Below are 21,511 nucleotides of genomic sequence, written 5' to 3'. Positions count from 1 at the left end.
ATTCCTAGGTGCAAAGATTACTGCAGATGCTGACTGCAGTCAGGAAATCAGAAGACGCTTAATCCTTGGGAGAAGAGCAATGACAAATCTCGATAAAATAGTTAAGAGCAGAGACATCACACTGACAACAAAGGTCCGCATAGTTAAAGCAATGGAGTTCCCCGTAGTAACATATGGCTTCGAGAGCTGGACCATAAGGAAGTGTCCTAACAGTCAGAAATCACGCTGAGACGAGGAGTAGGTCTCTAGTGTTTATTACTGCTACATAAAACAGAATCCTAACAAACTGAAGAAGCGTGGGAAAAACCCAGACAGATAAACCCCAAAAGTTAAGGCGGGTCTGATCTGTGTCTCTTTGAATGGCTTAATTCCTCAGTACTACGCATGCGTTTTCCCCCCTGGAGAGAGGCCCCTTCCAGCTCGCCATCAGTACTCATGACAGGAAGGCTGAGAGAAGGAAGATAGATGCTTTTGAACTGTGGTGTTGGAGGAAAATTCTGAGAGTGCCTTGGACTGCCAGAAGATCAAACCAGTCCATCCTCCAGGAAATAAAGCCAGACTGCTCACTTGAGGGAATGATATTAAAGGCAAAACTGAAATACTTTGGCCACATAATGAGAAGACAGGACACCCTGGAGAAGATGCTGATGCTAGGGAGAGTGGAGGGCAAAAGGAAGAGGGGCCGACCAAGGGCAAGGTGGATGGATGATATTCTAGAGGTGACGGACCCGTCCCTGGGGGAGCTGGGGGTGTTGACAACCGACAGGAAGCTCTGGCGTCTGCTGGTCCATGAAGTCACAAAGAGTCGGAAGCGACTAAACGAATAAACAATAACAACATGCCTTCTACATCCAAACATCATTCTCTTTAATTTGTGCATGAATTACATTTAAAAAATTGAATTAAATTAAATTAAATTAAGTTAAATTAAGTTGAGTTGAGTTGAGTTGAATTAGATTCTGAGAGCCAGTTTGGTCTAGTGGTTAAGGCAGCAAGCTAGAAACCAGGAGACTGTGAGTTCTAGTCCCCACTTAGGCCCAAAGCCAGCTGGGTGACCTTGGGCAAGTCATTTTTTCTCAGCCCTCAGAAGGAGGCAATGGCAAACCAGTTCTGAAATGTTGCCAAGAAAACCGCAGGGACATGCCCAGGCAGTCTCCAACAATTGGGCACAATTGAATGGATTAAAAAAAAAAGAATTAAATTAAAAGCTAAACAGCTCAGCTTTTGCCTGGTAACATTTTATTTATTTACACATAAATGCAGTGTATATCCTATACTTGTTTTTTACCAGTCATAAGTCAGGGACATCAAAGCGTCCAATTCAGAAAGGAATTCCATAGAAACATGGGTTGGACAGGATCTTGAAAGCCTTATAATCCAACCCCCTGCCCAGGGCAGGGTTCTTAAGATATTTGCTCTTTTGTACAGAAGGACTCTCCAAATTATGTTCTCAACTCAGGAGAAGAATTGCTTTGAGCTTCTCTGAATGCAAGACTAACAGAAACCATGCAGTTTACATAGCATTACTGTCTTTTCACTCTGGCCAAAGGCAGGGAAATCAAAGGAAGACTACATGGAAGGAAAACAAAGGAGAACTATACAAGTATACAAAATGCTTTCAAGATGTCAAATATGTTAACAGGCTGTTGAATTTATATCAAACACTGCCATATTGTCATAATGTTCTTTGGTTTAGCAAGCTGTGGTTTTTACGCCATAATTTATGGCTTACGTTTTGTGTATCCAACCATTGTGGTGCAGTCAATAAACCTCAGTAAAACAAACTACGGCATAACTTGATACGGGAGCTAGGCCACTATTTGATTTGTTAGTTTTCTTCCCCACCTTTCTCGCAGGAGCTCAAAGGAATCTTATGTAATGTTCCCTCCTCCCATTTTCCCAACTATCACCCCCTGCGAGGTAGCCTGAGCTGAGAGAGAAGGACTGGCTGAAGCTCATCCACTGAGCTGCTAAGGAGTTCAGCCTGGGTCTTCCCAGTCCTAGGCTAGCACTTTCACCACCACACCACATTGTGGCGACTTTTTCCCCAGAAAGTTTCAGGAGGGTGGAGCATATTGTTCAATACACCCAAATTAGAGATTGCAAAGATATTCAAATGTCTATTTTAAAGAAATATCAATGTCTTTTATAACACTAGAAATAGGCTAATGACTCAACCCAGCATCTTACGTCTGCAATCTTTTATAGCCAAATTTAGAAGCATTCCACCTCCATACCAAAAATATATCCCTAGTTTTTATTTTAACACCTGAGAAAACAAAGTGTCAGCACTTTAGCATAAAACTTTAACATAGTGAATCCTGGCATACATTTTGAAATTGGAAAGCTGTAAAATGCAGGTTATAAAACTCAATGCAATTTTCATTCAAACAATAGACTGGGAATGGCAGTTGATGATCTTCCTTTCACTAGATGAAATGGTTAAATAATTACATAAAGCCTCTTTGGCAAAGTCAATACAGAGGGCAAACTTAGTCTCCAAATGTCAAACACTTGTTCTTTCTGCATCATTCTGTGGTCTTGTAACAGTTTGGAAATAAGCTGTTTGGACAGGCAAAAATTGTTGAGGTGCAGTAAGAAAAAACAAAACAAAATTTCTCCTGAAGGAAGAAGAGGGCTTTTTAGATATCTTTCTTTCAAAAGGTTTTTTTTTCCTGTTATGCGAAGAGAAAGCAACAAGAAGGATCTAGAACAAATCTGGTTCTGCCAGTTTTTATCAGGTGCCCAAGTTAAAGAAGGGCCTCAGTTTAATTATTTAATTATTTTCTATTGTGGATGGAGATACACTGGTTGTCACTTGAATAGAGCAAGTACTTCCTTTCACTGATTTACAGGCTGTAAACATTTCTTTCACAATCCCCTTCAGCTTCCATCAAAGAAAATATTCATAGAAGTGCCTGACCTTTCCAGCAAAGAGAACACTTTGCTACTGATTATAGAATGAATCTAAGAACCACCAAGCCAGGGACCTTTGAAATATCATTTTAAAGCTTTGCTGAATATTTGAATCTCTGATTTGATCTCCAGTATGAACAGTTATATATAAGGAGAAAAGTTAATTGCTGGACTTAGAAAAGTTTGCAGCAATTTTTAACTTTAAAACAATTACTAAAAAAAAAAAAGAGAAAAAAGCTTTAAATTTTTCAAGCATTCACATTTTAAAGGAATGATTGAAAACCCTATTACTGCATACGTGATTACAACAGAGAGAGTGGTCATAAAAGGGCTTTTGATCTTGATGGAATCTGTTCTCAAAGCTTGTCTGACAGTATGAGTTAATATTCAAAAGGCAAGCTCACTGGGGTGAACTAATTCTCCTCAAATCCATCAAATAATGCTAGTATATTAAGAGTGTTTTTCAGAATACCAGTGAGATTATTTTTCATGCAGGGAAAAAAAAACTTCTCTTAATTATGCCTACTTAAAGTATCTTGACCGAAAGAAAACACAAATGTCAACTAGTTCCAGAAAAACATAGGCAATGATACGAACAGTCATCGCCATTTCAATTCACTGCATTTCCTGCTGGGTCAGACCCCAAGTCCTACCTGTGGAGGATCCTCTCTACTGGGGGCAGTACCACCCTTAACACTTTACCTGGTGTAGTGAGTGGGAGGAAGCTGGTAGATCCAAAGAGGCCTCGCAAGGCTAAAGCACATCCACTGAGACCAACTATTTTGCTACTGTTTCAAGGGAAGTCTGGCCACTGGGTTACTTCTTGAAGGCCTGCCTATATTTAGGTTTTATGCAATTATTTGAAAATAATTTGAATCCCAGTTGGTCACTGTTGAATTGTTACTACCATTATGACTTGACCCTTGGGCTGTTTTGCTTTCCTTTTTCCTCCCCATATCAATTTCCTTTTGTGTTGTACCTTTCTCTAAAACTCCCAAAACCCAACCCACAGTGACATTAGAAGGGACTGAGGGTCTATTGGCTCCTCCATACTACAATAGAATTGCAGTAGAATTAACCTCTCACTGCAGTGGAGGGGCAAGGCACAAACAAGCTGGATGACAGCCTGAGTAAAATAAATAGTATCTTAACAGACCCTGTATCTCCTCTCAAATGCCAAGATGATTTCTAAAACATGAATGGTCCCAACTGGTAAATACCACATTGACATGAAAGCTCTGTTTATGTGTTTGATCTGTGGTGAATAAAAGGTCTAGATGTAGGTTTGATCTAAGATGACTGCTTTACACATACAACATCATTTGATATTATCAGTCATCAACTGATGTACATTCATCTGTATTCACCCTGAGACTGAACTACGTGACAAGAACTTTACAATTCAGGCAAAGGAGAAAAGAGAAGCAGAGAACATACAATTCAGATGGAACAGACATACAACAGAACTTCCTTTTGCTGCCGATTTCTATTCTCTATTTATACTTTGCTTTTTGGCCCAAATGGGATCTGATGCTGCATACTATACCTTAATTCCAAATCCCACAATTATGTTACCACAGAACCAAAGAGAAGTTCACCGCTAATTCTGTGAACCCAAGCATTACATAAACATAACATACATCTAGGATAATATGCATTTAATACTATTTCTAGAAGCAAGAGGATTGGCTTTATAAAACAGGGAATCAGCTTTTGTAAACTTCTCTAAAAGCACATACAATATTTTGCCAAAAAGCAGAGCGTAGAAATAAACAGGAAGTATCACAATAGCAAAGTGGGTTCTAACAGGAAAACCAGGATGATATAGACAAATTTTCATTTTTTTCTCTTTATCAAAATGAACTGAAATAAAACACGGATCCCCTGACTCAGAAGGTGCTATGAAAACCATCATCATCTTCAGGGACTGGAATGTCACTTTTAAAGCAATCTTCAAACTACCGTCTGCCATGGAAGCTCAAAGGGCAATTTTGAGTGAGGCCAAACGGCCACCCAGGACTGCTGTGAGGGAGACAACACTGAAGGCAAGTGAGCTATAAATAGACAGGATATAAATCAGACAGGATACAAATCTAACAAATAAATGGATGTTGAAAACCACGTCATTTAGGTTATGCCATAGCATCTGGTGTGTGCCAGTATATTTTATGTACCAGGAAATGCTACATGTATTGTCAATACAACTAAAGTTGATAAGCTAGTCCAATGATTCTCAACCTTAGCTGTTTTAAGAAGTGTGGACTTCAACTCCCAGAATTCTGACCTAGTCTATCCTTTTTCTGTATTACTTAATAGCATTATGTGAAAGCCTCTTGACCCAAGCCATGATAGAAAGTGGAGGTTAGTATCTTTGGGCCAATCTGATGATGGCCATGGCAAATGAAAAATTGCCTTGGAATGTAAAAACGATATGTGGTGAAAAGTACAGTATGAAATAAGAAATGCATGGAAAAGAAAAAAAAACTTATGTATCTGTAATAATAAGAGAAATTGATTATGTGCTATCAAGTCATTTTTGACTCCTAGTGACCATTTAGAGAATAAGAGAAATAGGATAGATGTAATAGATCTGAATCTTGCTGAGTACAGTTGGTTAATACTTGCAGTGAAGTAGAACTGTAAGTTTAGGTTTAATTTTGAATGAAAGGGCTAAAAAATATGTCAGAATGAATTGGTGTCATTTAGGTTGTGATGGATACATGAAAATAGGAATTAGTAAACTGGTGATAGTTGCATGGTATGCTCCAGAGAATGGTGATACAGATGAACTAGAAATGAGTCTGGGGGACAGTTGTGCAACATTCTAATTATCCTCATGAGGCAAGAATGGATGGGTAAGAATGAGTCAGTACAGAAAAAACAACCAGGCCATTCAGAGACCAAAGAATGAATTAGAACTGTGACTGTTTGGTGAGTCTTATCAAAAGACCTGTCTCAGTCAAACCATGTATGTGAAAGTCTATTCATGTGTGTACACATCCAAATGAAGAGAAAAGCATGATTAATTTGATGGTTTACAATGAAAGATTCAGAGGACTCATGAAGGACAGACAGATGGACCAGACCATTATTTGGTAGTGTCAAGAGTGTATCATGGAAGAAAAGGAAAGATGTGAAAGAAATTAAAGTGAAAGAAGAACAACTGCAGGAAGAAAATGTGTGAGTTCTGCATGAAAGAGTATCAGAAGGATGGATTAATCTCCCAACAGGCTGAATGGAAAGCAGTCATAAGGAAAAAGGATGTGGCAGCTGCTTGGAACAGAGTGAAAAGAGTTATCTTACAAACTGCCATAGAAGTGTATGGAGTTATATTGGTGGGATCTATGAAAAAGAATGCTGGGTGGAATAACGAAAGGAAAGTTTGTGGATGAGAAAAAAGTGTGTGTTAAGAGAATGCTACCAAAAATCAGGATTTTAAAAAAAGACATAGTATATTGCAAACAGAGAGGAAAAAAGATAGCTGTAAAGGAAGTAGTCAAAAAGCACAAAAATGCTCATCTGAAATTAATTTATCAAAGACCAAGGCAGTTCTGTTTAACTGGAAAAACTGTAAGTTATACATAAATGACAAAAAAATAGAGCAAATAAAGGTACTCCTCATTTAGCAACTGTCTTGTTTAGCAACCATTTGCAATTACAACAGTGATGAAAAAGTAATTTTGCGACTAATCCTCACATTTACAACCTTCACAGATTGTAAAGCAAAGGAAATCTAAAGTAAGATCATAAGAGCAGTTGCCATTTCACTTAGTGATTGCTTCGCTTAATGACAGAGTTGCTAGTCCCAATTGTGGTCACTAAACAAGGACTATGTGTAGTTGAATTTGTTTATCCAGGCAGAATATTTACTAAAGATGGGAAATGGATGGAAAAATGTTGATGTCCAAATACTGATAGAAAGGTAGCGGGTAGTAAATGCTATATTGCCAGGGATGAGTGTTTGTTGAAAGAAGTGAAAATGGCTATGTACTACTGCCTGCTTCTGCCCGTTTTGTTATACTAAACTGAGGATTGGTATATCAGGAGAAAGATTTTTTTAAAAATTAATTTTTTTATATTTCAAATTTAGTCACCGCCCATTTCACTCAAAGAGCGACTCTGATAACTAAACCAAATGGAGTGGAAATGAGTTACTTAAGTCTTTATAATAAACATGAAGAGATAGAGTCAAGAAAGAATGTGCGTTGAATGAATGTTGATTGAGTATAAAACTGTATTACCAGTAGGAAAGCAGTATGCGGAGATGGTTAATTATATAGAAAGAATGAGCGAGGACTGAATCACAAAACAAATATATGGAAGAAGAGTAAACAGACTGAGAGGAAGATGAAGATCATGAAAACTGTGATTAGACAGACCAGATGAGATCCTCAAAAAGAAAGAGGAACGAGAAGGTTAAAGAGCAAAAGGCAATGCATGAGTGGTATATAGATGTGGTGGAAGTAAGTATGATTTGCAAGAATAGAAAGGTACAGAGAGTTATAGTGAATGGTGTTGGTGTATTTAGTTATTTAGTTACATTTCCTTTCCTTTTTCTTATTTCATTCATAAAATATGTACACTGTGTACAGATTCTCTCCCTCATTACTCGGTCTCTTGTCTATTTTCTTGTATTTATATGCCTAAATTTAGATAGTTAATTCCTTGAGGAAAGAACCTATCCTTTTGTATCCTCTCTAATATCACCACTGTCCATAACACTTCATAAATAATACTAATTAGTTTCACTATGGCATTCACAATTTATGCTAACTTTTATTCCCTGATACTGGGACATGGGGTGGTTGTGGGCCGAAAGTCAATGTATAGAACAGAACTCCAGATAAACGCAAGTTTGCTTGAAACTTCAGAAATATATTCTTCCCATCTTGGAAGGAAAAGTCTTCTTAAAGACAATACAAGTTTATAATTGGGAATTTAAATCTATTAAAAACATGATGAAATTATGCTCCCCTGGCCGCAATTTATATTCAAATCACAGTCTCATCACATTTCAGCAAGCAGGAAGAATAGAGAGTTACATTCATCTTTCTACTCTCCTGTTCCAAACGTTTCTGCATAAACGCTAGAAACAAATAAGATGGTTTAATCCATTATTGATATAAGAAGAGTGCATTTTGATTACTGTAGGTAACTGAGCCTCGTAGGTTCTTACCCAAATCAAAATGAATTTAAATAACAAAAGATTCCAATGTACAAAATATTATTCTAGATCGTTTTTATCTATATTTTTAAAATAATTTAATAGTAGACCTGTCCTAACTTAGAGTGAAGAACCACGTTGAGACAGTGACTTGGTCTCTAGTGTTTATTGAACAGCTCTAGGAGACAGAAAATCCTGCCAAACTGAAAGAGCGTGGGAAACCCACACAGATAAACCCAGAACTCAAGGCGGGTCTGCTCTGAGTTTCTTTGAAGAAAAGTTCAAAGCCTCTAAACTATGCATGCATTTTCCCCCCTGGATAGGCGCCCCCTCCAGCTCACCATCACTACTCATGACAATACCATTATACCAGTGTTAACACTTTGCTGATACTGGCTGTTTTCACATGATCACCTTATCCCATGGTTTGCCGAGTAAACGTAAGCCAACTGTTCCACAACATGAAAGCTGAAACCAATGTCTGCAAACCGTACTGGCTGGATTCAACTATCATACTAGCCCCTAATCAAACAAGCCACGTTAAGCCTAGTCACAATGTATGGACCCAATAACAGGTACTTCCTTTGCTCAATCAAGAAGCAGATTATGTCATGAGTACTGATGGTGAGCGGGAGGGGGCCTCTATCCAGGGGGGAAAACGCATGCGTAGTACTGAGGAGTTAAGCAGCCATTCAAAGAGACACAGATCAGACCCGCCTTAACCTTTGGGGTTTATCTGTCTGGGTTTTTCCCACGCTTCTTCAGTTTGTTAGGATTCTCTGTCTAATGTAGCAGTAATAAAGCACTAGAGACCTATTCCTTGTCTCAGCGTGGTTCCTGGCTGTTAGGACAGATTATTTCATTATAACTTAAGTAAATATAAGTCTGTTTCAAGTGATGCTCTGTTCAAAATAAGGGATATTGCTGCCAAGGTTGCTTCTAGGATTTGGGTTAAAAAATGTAACATATGAACAAGGCCTCTAAGATTTACTGTCAGACTCAAAGAGAGACCTTGCTATTAGGCTAGTCTTCAGCTCCATTCTTCTTTGTTGTTGTTAACAAAAAATACAAAGATTATGCAGTGTCTTTCAGTAGCAATATTTTCGGCCACCTCCTCTGAGCTTTCTTATGAATGATGCAGACAGTAAAACAGGCAATCAATATTAAAAACTAGAACAGATGTAATACGAATTATAGCAAGCCCAGAGCAGACAGAAACAGTAAACATGCCTCCGTTCTATGGGTTAAAACTTGCAAAATTAACTCAGAACAGTGCCCTTTTCCTCATTTTGCATCATACATTATGAAACTTTTGTCGTGTTTCTTTGTGTCAGGCAAACTTCCAATCTACATATTTAATGAATAAAAAAGGGAATGATAGGACAAATTAAGAATTCCTCTCCAGAAGAAATGCGTTATTCTACCATCTATAAGCTCAAAACATGTCTTAAGGCAGAGCTGGTTCTAGGTCTAGGCAACCTAGGGAATTGCCTAGGGTGTCAAATTTTAGGGGGTGCCAAAATTGAAAAGACTTTTGAAAAGCACAATAAAAAAGTGAAAAACAGTAATGGCGCACACTGTGTGCCAGCATACCTGCTTGAGGGTTAAACATTATTTTGCAGAATTGTTGCCACATGACAACAATGGATGCTGATGTAATTAAAATTATTCACGGTGATTCAGTGCAAGAAAAGAAAAAAAATGTCCAGGGCTGAAAATCGTAAGCATAAAGCTCAAAAATTCAAAGGAAAAAAGAATCAAGAGGGTGCCTTTTTGAAATTCCTAACAAAATCAGAAGATGAGCTGAACCACAGGGGGCACCAGAATATGACCTGGCCAAAATGTCTAGAGCCGGCCCTGCTTAAGGACAAACCTTATCATGCAAAATACACAGTAACTGTAAATGTGAATAAATGCTGCTTAACTGATATCCAGAGGTTCCAATGAAAGTATAATTCACTAAAAATTCTATGAACAAAAAAGAAACAACACTGTTCAAAAAAACTGGAAAGCTGAAGAAAATAAAAACAAACATAAAATGTTTGGAAGCATTTACCTACTTTTCTTCTCCTGACTTTAGCACTGAACACCCCCACCACCACACAAAATTTAAATATATTTGCGCAGCTGGCTTTTTAAATGTAAGATTTTATATTGTAAAATGCTTTAAATGTAAGATTTTACATACGTATGTAATGTTTTAAATGAAAGACTATCTTATCCATCCATCCATCTCCAATACCTGAAGCCTTCAACCTGGCAATTTACATAGGCTTTCAGGATTATCATAGTTCTCTCTTATGCAAGACCTTATTAAAAGGCTAGATCAAGGCATAAATGCAGTAATAAAAATGGTTAATCTGAAATCCTTAAACCAGCCAGTTTATTGGAAGGGCACAGAGGCACTGGAGAGATCTTTAACTTGGCCTGTTCCCAGGGCTGAATAACAAATATGATTTAAAACTAAATGTCTATTAAAGGTATTATATTCAATCTAGAATTATTCCATACAAATATATGCCTGCATGAAAAATATTTTTAAAACTTACGGGTGGTGACGTGCCTCAAACTACAGTAAAGAAACCAACAACAGCAGCTCTGGGAAGAAAAACTATTTTCCAGTATGTACCAAAACACTTTTATAAGGTCAAATAACCTTGGAAGTGGTTATACATGACCATCACAGGTGAAAAGTATAGGATTTCCCCCAAGAATTAAGTCATATACAGATGATCGTGCCAACAGCTTCATACCTTCAGCCACTTCAGTTAGGATCTTTAGACTTAGTATTAGACACCTTATAAAGTCATCAGGAATGCAGGGGGATGGGGGGAGCACGCAAATTTGCAAAACTACTTGGTATTGACTTGGTATACTCATGACACATCCATTTCAGGTCCAACAGGTTGATAAATACTTCAGGGAGGGCAATCTGCTTTACGTCTTCTTGAACTGGCAGACTGCGTACATGGCATTCTGATAATATCTCAGAAATAAACGGCATATCCTTTTATCTAAAATCGATTGAGACAATATAGATTCATGCATTACATTATGCCATGGTTTCTTTTAGGTATGACTTGTAGAATTAGCTATAATGACTAAGTTCACGTGTAACTTACAGTTTACATACTGCAATGGCTGGCTTCACATATCAAATAAGCATATTTGCGCTTGGGATGGTCCATGAACATAATCATTGTTCAATCTGAAAAAATTGTTTGTTGCAGAACTGACAGTAGAAGAGTCATCCCTGAGGCTCCAGGATTTAAGTTCAAGGAGCTACATTTACACATAACAGCACAACATTCTGTAACTGAGACTGAACATGAAGGTTGTAATTATATTTTTTAGGCCTTTCTGGTAACATGCAAGTTATTTTGTTAGTCTGATAAGCCTTGAAAAGAGCAGGAGGAATGTACAGAGTCCTTCTACTAAACAAGAATATTTTGCCAGACAGGCTTGATAACCCTACTATCCCGTCTATGGCTATGATGGGCACTGCAGAGATAAGCCTGAGGAATCACTGAGAGCTGGATTTAGCTCTGCAGAACTTCCAAGGACATTCTAATTAACAGCTTGAGAGCAGTGGGTATTCAAAATGCCTCCATTGTCCTACATTTCTTTACCACCAAATTCTCCAGTCACCCAGCCCAGGAATTTTCCAGCCTCAGTTCCGCTGACATTAAACTTTTCCCTGAGAGTGAATATGAAGGAAAAAGGTGTGCTTGGTGTGGAGTGCACCACCTTCCTCTGCATTCTGCCCTGTCAGAAATGGATAAGGGAATTGGAGTGAGGATAAAACCAAATATTGTCATACAAGAAAAATGTAGAGTGGAGGAACAGGAGAGAGGGCACAAAGGAGAGAGGTGAAAAAAGTCTGAAAAAAGGAAATTACTACAGAAGTGACAGCAAAAACAAAATAAAAAGAATCTCTTGGGTTCTATCAAACTGAAACAGGAAAGCACTTTCCCCAAGAAAGGGTAAAGTACTTATTTTGGCCATTTTGGCCATGCCTTCTGACTGGAAGAAGAGTTAACGCTTTTTTGGGCTGGTCTCCTATGCTTTGAACAAAATGCACGCTTACAGCTGACTGCTACCAAAATATCTAGCTTGGTTTTTGGAAAAGGACTGGCAGGCTAGTTCCTGCATTGCAGGCCTCAGATTTCTAAGGATGGGATAACTATCCATAAATACTTCATCCAACTCACTCTTACTACTAAGAGTAGTAAGCATTGGTATGCTCTCCATTAAACTTGTGACAAACCCAGCTAGACCGTTTTCTTTTCAGACATTGCAAAACCAAGCAGTTTTGACCATTTTCTACACTCTGCAAGGACTGGTAGAATGCACACTCCTGAACCAGACAATGTTAAACATCTGCTTTTATCTTCCAGAAGTGAAGGGGATTGGGAGGGAGGACAAGCAACTCAAACTCATTTTCAGAAGTTCTGAGTATCTCATGGCTGCAGCCTAAACCAGTAAGAATTCCAGCTCAGAGCTAATCTGGAGATGAGATTATAATGTATTTTATTAATAGAGCAAAAAGGAAAAAAGAAATCAAGAGTACTTAACAGCGAAAACAACAGACACATTCATTTGGACCAAGGTTTTTGTGCACTTACTAGTAGCTTACTATGTTGACTTCTTTATTAAATAAAACTGACAGGCTGAATACTGCACAGCTATTGAAGTCACAAGTCTTTTCAGAGAAAAGAACAAAGGTTCTGCGTTCAACCCAAGCTTACATTGAGGGTTACAACATACCATCAAAAATATTTAACCTATATTATGACTGCTTGCCAATACATTTGCAACTCTCAAAACAAAAGCTCTTGTTGCAAAACAACAGTTACATCAGTTAACCACGGAGAGAGTAGACACAGAGAAATATAGTCAGCTTGTCACCTTTCTCAATTTATATTTCAGTGGAAAAATGGGGCAGCTTTCTTTTTTCCATCCAGGCCTTGCTTTTTTGTATCAACTATGTCCTTCTTGCTCTGCCAGACTGCAAAACAGCTTGCAAAAAGGGGACATAAACAGTCCTTGCATCAATCATTGCAGAGGCTTCAGAGCAAACACAAAAAAATACTGGTCATTGCTTATTGCAACCAGTGGCAATGTCTATGAAACGAGGATTCTACATGAGGAACGGGGGTATATTTTGTACCCAATGCACTGCCCCCTCAATGCCAAATACAGCGGTTGATAAATTTACCACCTTTTGTCTAAAAAGCGGCGAGCCTGTCACACATGTCACCCGAGCTTCCCATTCTGATAGGGCAGGATGCACGCTCAACAAGCACCGTTCTCCCAACCCCTCAATGGCTGAGCCAAAAGAACTTTACACCGGAAACCCTCGTTGTCCTCTTAAGGCACCGAATGCTCACCGTGACAGAAAAACACCCTAAACCGGCCGGATTGTATTTCTTCTACAGACCGAAGGCTGAACTTACTGCCAGGACAGAGAAGATGTGACCAAGGCGGCCGTGGGCCCTTCCCCCTCTTTCTTTCTTTTTTTAAATTAATTAATTTAAAAAAAAAGGATCTAGGAGAGCAGAGCCAGCACTAACCCCACCGTTGCGCCTGCTCTCATTTAAAACCGCTCTCACAGTCCAGCGTCAATTCAATTCCCCTCCTCCAGCGCCTCCCGGCTACAGCCGGTTTGCTCTGATGCTCCTACTTTTCTGTCTGCTTCCCGAGCGGCACCACCATTGTCTGCGAGGCTCCCCGGGTTGCGATACAGTCGCTCAGGTGGCTGCACGAGCGAACAAAGAGCGGCCGGCGCTTGCAGGCTGGAATAAGCCGGTCCCGGAAAAGCCCACTCGCTGGGAAGCCCCAATCGAGGAAAACAACGTGCCTTTTACCCCCGCCCTTCGCCTCTTCTCCCTCCCGCCCCTTCAAATCAGACTTGTCAACTGCGCATTTGCATCGAGCAGCACCGAGGCTCGCGCTAAGCAAGCCGGCGGCGGGGCGGGCATATATGTATGTGCATATATGTGAAAGGCGGCTGTGGAGTAAGGGAATAAATCACTCAGCAGGCGGAAGCCCCGCCGCTCTCGCGTGCACAAACGGGGCTGCTAGCTACTCAGTCTCCCGTTTGGTCTCGTCCGTACCTGACCAAGGCGCGCTCTTCTTTCCGCCCTGTTCCTTCCTAGCGTGGCTGAAAGCTGCAGTTTCCTGGAGGATCAGGAGAAGGAAGCGAGCCCAAGAGTCACTCAGTCATTTTGGTCAGTCCTGCAGAGACGCGGGGGCCTCCTGTGAGAGAGAAAAGCGGGGTGGGCTGTCAGGCTGTACTTGGCAGCATGGACGCTGCTCCTCAGCGCAGTGCTCCCTCCATTTTCTCCCTCGAGGCTCTACCGATAAACCCGAAGGAGACCTCTCTTCCCATCCATCCCCTTCCCGGCAAACCGGCTGCCCGCGCCAGCCGCCCCGCGCCCTTCTAAACGCGTATCCTTGACCGCGAGATTCCCTCGCTCTCACCCCAAGCCAGCACCGAGTTTGAGATGGGCACCCTCGAATCTCTTGTAAAGTCCGCAAAGTTTTCCTCGTCTGGCGGCGCCGCTTTGCTCTCTCGCGCTAGATCTCCAACCCAGGCTGATTCACATCAGCACCTTGCTGGCTGGTATGAGGCGGGAATTAGGAACCTTCGACGTATTACAGCGAAGCGCTGTTTTCAGCGGGCTCCCCGTTTTGTAGAAGCCAGGAGAGCGGGACGCTGCGTCGAAGAATCTATCTGCTTGCATAATTTTTTTTTTTTTTTTAAGAAATAAAATCTATTGTTCCCGAGGCGGATTGGCCGTCCGCCTGCTATACTAAAAAGAGCTCAAACTTCATGCAGCGGTAATACTCCGCTCCGTTCCCATCCACGCGCGAGTTAGAGCAGATCTTATCAACCCTGGATGCCTCCCCACTACCTTCATCTCAGAATCAACACTCAGAAACAGGCTTCCTCTCTCGTTTATCATCGAGGCAAAACACGTAATAAGCTGAGTTATATTAACGAAGCCTTTGAACATTGCTTTTAATATTGCCCCACTCAAAACCTCTCCACTTTGCCACAGATAGGTCCAGCCCAGGGTCAAAGCTGTTTGGGCTAAGCGGCCGTTAAACACGACAGGCTGGGTTAAACTGGAAGCAGCAGCCTGAAATAAGTTTTATTATTACTATTATGTATACTCTGTGATCATCTCCCTGTCCGGGCCATCAACAGCTTATCTCAGAAACAGTCGTCTGCAATTCAACAACCGCTCAAGGTTATCCATTCCTCCAGTATTGTGGACAAGATAAGACTGTGTGCAGGAAGTTTTACTGACTTACAGGGGAACAGTGCAAATTAACTGCACTTCCTGTTTGCTGGATGCAACTCAACGTTCTGGTTTTTCTTGGACAAATGAGAGAAACGTCATTCTACACAAATACTTCGGATGGTAATTTGTTGGCGCCACGTAGTGATCAGGGATGAATCGGCCATTGGTTGAGAATATCCATTCTATCTCTAGTCCCTTTTTAACACCCTCTCCTGAAATAACAGGCTGCAGAATTGAGAGAGAGACAGTGTGGTGTAGCCCTTGAGATGTTGGATTAGGAGCAAGACCCAGATTCTAGTCTATCCTCAGGCAGGAAAAGAAACTCAAGGGGTGACTTTGGTTGAGTTGCTCTCTCTTAGCTCAATTTACCTCACAGGGTTGTCGTCATGGGGAAGAACAGGAAGAGGGAGCACTCTTGCGCTCTTCTAGGAAAAGGCACAGTATCATTTTTTGTGTGTGTGCCTTTTGTGCCTTTTTTGTGTTGACTCCTGGCGACTGCCTGGACAAGTCCCTGCAGTTTTCTTGGCAAGATTTCAGAAGTGGTTTGCCATTGCCTTCTTCCTAGGGCTGAGAATGTGTGACTGGCCTAAGGTCACCCACTGGCTTTATACCTAAGGTGGGACTAGAACTCATGGCCTCCCAGTTTTCAGCCTGATACCTTGACCACTACACCGGACTGGCTCTCCATAAACATCATAGTCTGTACGTAAAGCTACAACCTTCCCACTCTGGTACACATTCACACAGGAACTGGATATGCATACCCAGAAAATGCCTTCCACAAGGTTTTCCTGAATTGCCATGTTCTTCTATCCATACACGGCACAGAAACATTTAAAATGTTCACAGCAACATGTCAGCCGTAAGTTGTGAGTAATGTACAATTATTCTCTTAATCCAAGTTGGTGTGCTTTTGAACCAAGAGCCAGACTCTCCTTTTAAATGTTGATGTTTATCACTTTAAATGTCTATGTTTATAAAACACGTCCATTCTTCTTTAGTAATTAAATACAATTTTAAAAGCATCAGGGTTTCTCATCTTAATGGATAGGACATAATGAGTGGATAGTTCGAGAGCAATGAAGTTGTACAAACATGCAGAAAGTTAATTTAGTATTTTTTTTAAAAAATCTCACTACTGCCATGAATACAACCCTGCTTTTGAGGCATCTCTGCATCAAAAGATTCTGAGTACAATCCTATTCAACCTGCAGGGGAGCAAGATTCATAATCAGGCACTTAAAGGAATGTAGAATACATCAAGAGCAAGAAACAGGAAGCGTGACTAGTTTAATCTGCTTTGTTCACTCCTATGAAGCATGAAAACAACTCATACTGTTATTATCTAGGACTAGCAAAAGGAAGTCTGTTCAACATAAAACTTTCACTTCCACCATTCTGCCTGCTAGACCTCCTGCTTTTCTGCTCCACACTATCGCTTTGAAGAAGCAAAAATCTTGTTGTGGGAAGAGCTGCTGTTTTTGCACGATCTTAAATCCCAATGTAGAGTAGAAGGCCTTGAGTTATAGACATGACTGCTGTACATTCATCAGGACTTGCATCTTTTACCCATTATCCAAGCAGGGAGACTAGATAAACCATCTAGTTCAGTGTTTCTCAACTGTGGCAACTTGAAGCTGTGTGGACTTCAACTCCCAGAATCCCCACACAGCTCTAGTTGTAACAAGTACACAGTTCTATCTGGTAATGTGAGAAGTGGGTACCTCCACTTTTTTGTGTGTATGCCAAAAAAAACACCTAAGATAGCTGCACTTTGTCTCAAGTCCAGCAGCATCCACAAGAAGGAGTGGGGACCAGGGGATGCAGAATGACAAAAACTGTTGTGCAAGTCCTGCCCCTTTTGTATGGACGTTGTGACATTGCACATGTATCTCAAAAAGGCACAGCTTATGGCGTGATATATTATTTTGATGAAAGCTGGAAGCTCCTGTAGATGCCCATGCTCATATCCCTATAACATGCTTTGAGTTCATGATCCTTTTCTCAAGATCTTTGTTATTCTCTTCTGCCCACCATTACTGCTTCAAGATCCAGATCCACCTTTTGTTCAGGAATTCAAGCATGATACAGAATACTTCCTCCTGCTTTTCCCCACAGCAGTATGATAATTGGACCTAGCTCATTTTGGGGCTTACCATATCAAATTGCAGATAAACTTAGCGTATCCATGTATTAAGATAAATTTGTACACAGAGTATTAGATGTTAGGAAGAACTGAATGCTTGTCTCTTGGGTCAGGTTAAGGAGCTTGTGGTCTTCTTTATACTGCCAAACTACACTCCTAGTTGTATATACCATTGGCCATTCTCCTGGAGGTTGCTAAGAGCTCTACTTCAGTAACATCTGCAGCACCACAATTTCATATCCTCGCCCAAGCAAAGCGGACTAGGGGGAGGACTATCCCATCAGGTAAGTCCCATACCTGCAGCTTGAAATATTATGATCTAGACCAGTGTCAAGTACTGTCAGCATGGCTGGCTGGGGAATTCTGGGAGTTGAAGTCCACACAGCTTGAAGTTGCCTAGGTTGAAAAACACTGGTCTAGATACCAATTCTGTTCACTAGGACTGGGATTCAGTGGGGAAAAAAGTTTCCTGCCACTATTCGAATTTGGGATTCTACAACTGATCGTTAATGCATTTCCCCCCACAAGTGGTATTCTTTGAAGAGGCATTCTTTGTTCATCCTTTCAGCAAAGACACTGAGATTTGTGTGTTGCAGCTTCCAGTGGGAACATGGCAGTCTGAACAGCTGCGCTTGCAGGTTCGGTGAGAACTGACAACGCGGCAATTTTTTGGCTCAGGCAGGTTTTACCTGAAGCCCAGGAGCGTTTTTCCGGAGAAAGGAAAACGCTTGGAAGCACCCCATCTGTCCTCAGAAAGGCTGCCTGCAGCCATAAAATTGCAAACAGCGTTTGCTTTCGACTGGTGAGAGCAGCTGGGAGGCTGGGGCGTCACCATTTCCAAGCCACGCTGTAGCCTTAAAGGGACATTAAGACTGGCCACCCCATTTCTAAATCAACCAATTTATTTTTAAGTTTATGTACCCTAAGAGAGGCTTTCTACAGCTATCCTGTTCAGACTAAGCACCAGACAGGTTCTCAAAGAATATTCTTTATTAAATAACTATTTACAATAATTAAGTCCTTGATATGTGAGACTGGGTTATGCAAGCCCAACTGGGCCAACTGGATCCGACTGGAACACAAAGGCTGGAGGCAACAGTTCTTGAACTGGAACAGTACTGGAACGACACTGATGCTGAATCTCTGACTTACTGGATCTGGGATCAGGACTACGAACAACAGACAGGGATGAACTGAAAACTTGGGGCAGGACTTGAACTCAGAGCAAGGTTAGACTCGGCTGGGGGTTCTAGACTAGGCTAGGTACTCTGAACTGAAGACTTGAAGACAAGGCTTGAAACTGGAACAAGGCTGGACACCCTGGACTAAGCTGGCAACCAGATCCTGAACACAATAGGTGTGAAATTCCTGAATACAAAGGAGCATGCAAAGCGTGGGTGCACAGGACTGAAGGCAAATGGCAGCGTTGGAACATCAAGGCTTGCCCACGCTGCTGAGCAGATCATGGAGTTTCATGGCTGGAAGCAAGGCAGAGGCTGCTGGGCACAGCTGACACTGATTCCTCGTTGGCAGCAAATGCAGGATTCAATTTGTCTTTGGAGTGGAGCTTGAACACTGGTTCCTCTTTGGCCACAGATGCTGACTCTGACGCCAGTAAGGACTCTTCTCCCGAAGCTGCAGGCTTAGAGGATCGGTTGTCTTCAGCAGCTCACTCTCTGCCCGGCTGCCTTTTATCCCGATCTTTGGCGCACTTGGAGTCTCCTGTAGCCAATTGGGCTGCCTTCTCCTTATGCGCTTTTCAGCCCGTCTCTGGCGCATGCTGATTGGCATATTCAAATCCTCCTCCAGATCTTGCTCAATCAGCATTGTGGATTCTTCCCACTCTGCTGAGTCATGCTGGAGTTTCATTTCTCTGATTCCAGCCCAATAAGTTTCCAATTCCTCCTCTGACTCAGAAATAGTTTCACGAGTCAGAGGCAAGCTTGGTTCTGACAACAGCAAGGAGAAATGTGTTCTCTTGGTGCTTATCATTAGTTTTGTGATTAATTTCTTTAAAAAAAAAAAGTTTTGGATTTTGCTTCCCATCCAAGTATTAAGGAAGATTGAGAGTATATAATCATCTCCCTGCTATTATTTTCGTACTTAATTTGAAGATTTTAGCATTCTCCTACACGTTGAATCTGCTGTTTTGAACTTGCAGCTTTCTGTTGCTACTTTCCCTGGTGAACTGCCTGTTATCATACTTTCACTTCTCTAAACAAGTTTCCGAATTTTTCTATTATCTCCCACTTTCACTGGTTAAGTACCTAGGGGGCGCCATAATCTACTGCATGAGACATGGAGGATTTCAAGCAGACTTTCTCAGATTTTCATCGAGACTTTAAACAGATCCTTTTTGATTCCTGTCAAACTTTTATGCAAGGCATTCAGGACATGGTGGAAAACATGAGGTTTAAAATGTGTCATCTGGTTGGGGATGTCGTGGAAGAAACTGAAGAGCTTAACAATGATAGAAATGTTTCTTCTAATAGTGAGATCGGGGTTTCTGTCAAAATGCTGGATGAAGATTGGATAGTCAAGTTGAAGAAATTAAAGGGACAGATCGAATTGCAAGCCATTAAGTGAAATTGAATTGCTGATGGAACGCTATGGAAAATAAGGAGTTTTTATGTGTGGGAGGCTTTCTGTTGAGAAGTCGTTCTTAAGGGGGGCAGTTGGGCTGTTTGATCTCTTTATGAAAAAAGCTGTGTGTGTGTTGTGGCGATATGTAAGTGCTCTGGTTTATTCTGAAGTGGGGTCAAGGCTTAAGAATATTTATCTGGATTGCTTCTAGGGCTGGTTTGACTTCATCTTTAACGATTTGGATTAAGATTAACAAGGTATAATAATAAATGCTTGGTTTTAGGCTTATTATAATTGTTGTATTATTAATTATAATGGCAGGCAATTTATATGCTTTTTAGTTTCATCTTTATTATAGTAGACAGAAATGTATACAATAGTAGTAGGAAGGAAATAATTAAATAAATGTTATCTTTGGGGGGAAGTTAAGAGGTTTGTGTGCGCGCGAGCATGTGTGTGTATGTGTGTGTATATATATATATATATTCTTTTTCTTTTAATATAAGGGGATGGAACAACTGTATTTAGTGATTTTTATAATGTGCCAATGGAATGATTTATAGAAATAATGTGATTTTGGTTTAATATAGAGTAAGGGATTGATTTATTGTATATCCTTGCTGTTAAAAGTCGGAAGTCACCTCTTCTTGTAATTTAAAAAAAAATTCTCTTGTGTTTTAACTGTTTTTTAGTTTTTTAGTTTTTTTCTTTTTGTACTTTTTTTCTTTTTTGTAGTTTTTATCTTTGTCTTAAATCTAATAAAATTCTTATTTAAAAAAAAGAGATTTGTGTGTTGCCTACCTGTATTCCCCTCTCCCCACACACAGTTTTTTGTATGTGGTTGAATCTTTCAGGATTCATATTTATGTAACAATCAAAAGAATAAGCAGATCCACTCTTACGTAATGGGTTTAAGTCCCCATTTGTCTTATTGAGGTAGTTAGCAAGTCCTATAATCCTCTGACTCTTTGCAATATCAGCAATTACATGGCTTTATTCCATAGTTAGCAGGACTTCATGGAACTTTCTTGCATGTTCTTCAGACAGTAAAGGAGTTGTGTGGAATTTCTTTCAAATCACTGCATGAGATAACCAACATTTTTTAAACTGAACATTTTCCATTAACTCGAGAATGATGAAAGGAAAATTTTTAGAAAGGAGCTGCAATATAGTCTACTGCTCTCAGGAAAAGAAAAAAAGAAAGAAATGGGTGAGTGAATTGGGCCAACCACTGAAGAGAAAGCACTGTACAGCAATTTTGTCTTTTCCTGCCTAACAGATTTTCTTTGTTCAAGAACCATTAACTACTGAAAACACAAAAAAGTTACCTATCTGGAAGACATCTGGCAGTACCTTTTCCAACTAACAAATGTTATTAAAAGGCAAAAGCTG

General features: G+C 40.4%; 1 protein-coding gene across 6 annotated transcripts in view; it reads right to left on the bottom strand.

The window, feature by feature from the left end:
• LRRC8D (leucine rich repeat containing 8 VRAC subunit D) overlaps positions 1–21,511 on the bottom strand; it is a 72,573-nt gene that overhangs the window by 26,585 nt on the left and 24,477 nt on the right. For 3 of the 6 annotated variants that reach the window (XM_063298236.1, XM_063298234.1, XM_063298233.1), the window contains one exon: positions 14,197–14,338. The gene's annotated coding sequence lies outside the window, so the exon portion shown is untranslated. Of the gene's footprint in view, positions 1–13,470; positions 13,492–13,763; positions 13,932–14,196; positions 14,339–14,563; positions 14,937–21,511 lie in introns of those variants that run through there. The other 3 variants (XM_063298235.1, XM_063298237.1, XM_063298238.1) reach the window with 3 other exon arrangements.

This window comes from Candoia aspera, chromosome 3 (assembly GCF_035149785.1).
Source record: "Candoia aspera isolate rCanAsp1 chromosome 3, rCanAsp1.hap2, whole genome shotgun sequence".
NCBI lineage: Eukaryota > Metazoa > Chordata > Lepidosauria > Squamata > Boidae > Candoia > Candoia aspera.
This window is presented reverse-complemented; position numbering and strand designations above follow the sequence as displayed.